Raw genomic sequence first — 1,933 nt, 5'->3', positions numbered from 1 at the left:
ATTTATAAACAAGATGAAAAACGCAACAAACACACAAACAAACAAACAAACAAACAAATAAACAAACCTAACATAACCAACTCACTAACAAACAAACGAAGAAATAAACAAATAAACAAACCTAACATAACCAACTCACTAACAAACAAACAAACAAACAAATAAACAAAGAAACAAACAACAAACAAACCTAACATAACCTAACAAAATCATCACATACATACATAACCTTGACTAACTAACAAACAAACAAACAAACAAACCTAACCTCACGTTCTCTATCTTCCCCTGCGTCGCCAAAGAGGAGAGGAACAAACAAACAAACAAACAAACAAACAAAAACGTTCTCTACCAAGGTCACCAAGAGGGGCTAGATTGACCTTCGCGATGGTGACCTCCGGGGGTGTCACCTTGACCTGACCCCCCTACCCCCACCCCCTTGGACCCCCCCTCCATCCCTTCCCCTTCATCACCATTCCCCGTGAGAGCTGATGATGGTGATGATGATTGTTACCTGAGGAGTGTGAGGACAGGTAAGTTGATGATTGTTGTTGTTGTTGTTGATGTTGTTGTTCTTTTTCTTCTAATTCTTTTTTTTTCTTCTTTTTCTTCTAATTATTCTTTTTCTTTTTCTTTTTTTTTCTTCTTTTTCTTCTAATTATTCTTTTTCTTTTTCTTTTTCTTTCTTCTTTTTCAAGTTTTTCTTCTTATTATTCCAAGTCTTTTTTTTCTTCTTCTTAATTCTGCTTCTTCTTCTTCTTTTCTTTTTTCTCATTATTATTACAACCATTATTTTTGTTATTATTTGTTATTGTTATTGTTGATTACGTGGTTGTTTTGGTACCTATAAGGGAGCTGTTTGCTTCTGCCGATACGATAGACACATTAAAAAAAATAGATTAGATAAATTCATGAATGGTGACGTTAGGTGGGGTTAGGTTCACAGGAGCTGCCTTGTACAGGACCACCAGCCTCTTGCAGACTACTTATTTTCATAGATACTACTACTACTACTACTACTACTTCTACTACTACTACTACTACTATTACTACTACTACTACTACTATTACTACTACTACTACTACATCTGCAAATAGTCAAACCTCCTCTTTACTGCCACCACCACCACCACCACCACAACAACAACAACAACAACAACAACAACAACAACAACAACAACAACCCTACCTAAATCTCTCTTTCTATACATATCTATCGTAGCCAACCATTAAAAATATTCTTGGTACGATATATTTACTCCCATTGAGAGAGAGAGAGAGAGAGAGAGAGAGAGAGAGAGAGAGAGAGAGAGAGAGAGAGAGAGAGAGAGAGATCCCCCCCTCTTCCCCCCATCTTCCCCCCCCCCCCAATTAGGCCTCCAATCCCCACACAGACACACGCTTACCAAAGTATTCGCTAATCCCCGGATCAGGCGCTTTGTGGCTAGTTATGCTAATCGCTGACCGGGGGGGGGGGAGGTAAGTGAGGGTTGATATGGGAAATAGTAAGGGATTGGGGGAGAGGAAAGGTGGGGAGGGGATGAGTGGGAAGGAGGAGGAGGGGAGGAAGGGGGGGAGTTAGGTAAGAGAAGGTTGATATAGGAAATAGTAAGGGATTGGGGGAGAGGAAAGGTGGGGAGGAGATGTGGGGGGAGGAGGAGGAGGGGAGGAGGGGGGGAGTTAGGTAAGAGAGGGTTGATTTTTGGAATAGTAAGAGATTGGGGGAGAGGAAAAGTGGGGAGGAAGATGAAGGGGGAGGAGGAGGAGGAGGAGTCAGGTAAGAGAAGAAGAAAACATTGATGAGCGAAATAAAAGAGAAAAAACAACAACGGCTTAAAAAAAAACAAGAAAAACAATATTGATGATTGATGAGCAAAAAAAAAAAAGCGACTATGAAAAAGAAGAAAAAAACATTGAAATTTGAAAGAGAAAA

General features: G+C 39.9%; 1 protein-coding gene across 2 annotated transcripts in view; it reads left to right on the top strand.

The window, feature by feature from the left end:
• Nucleotides 1–298: 298 nt before the first annotated feature.
• The window catches only part of LOC126986405 (lachesin-like), an 88,037-nt gene continuing 86,402 nt past the window's right edge, over nucleotides 299–1,933 (top strand). The window contains exon 1 of one of the 2 annotated variants that reach the window (XM_050842546.1): nucleotides 299–533. The gene's annotated coding sequence lies outside the window, so the exon portion shown is untranslated. The remainder of the gene's footprint in view (nucleotides 534–1,933) is intronic. The other variant, XM_050842547.1, reaches the window with a different exon arrangement.

This window comes from Eriocheir sinensis, chromosome 61 (genome assembly GCF_024679095.1).
Source record: "Eriocheir sinensis breed Jianghai 21 chromosome 61, ASM2467909v1, whole genome shotgun sequence".
Lineage (NCBI taxonomy): Eukaryota > Metazoa > Arthropoda > Malacostraca > Decapoda > Varunidae > Eriocheir > Eriocheir sinensis.
The sequence above is the reverse complement of the archived record's forward strand: the minus strand, read 5'-3'. Positions and strand labels throughout refer to the sequence as shown.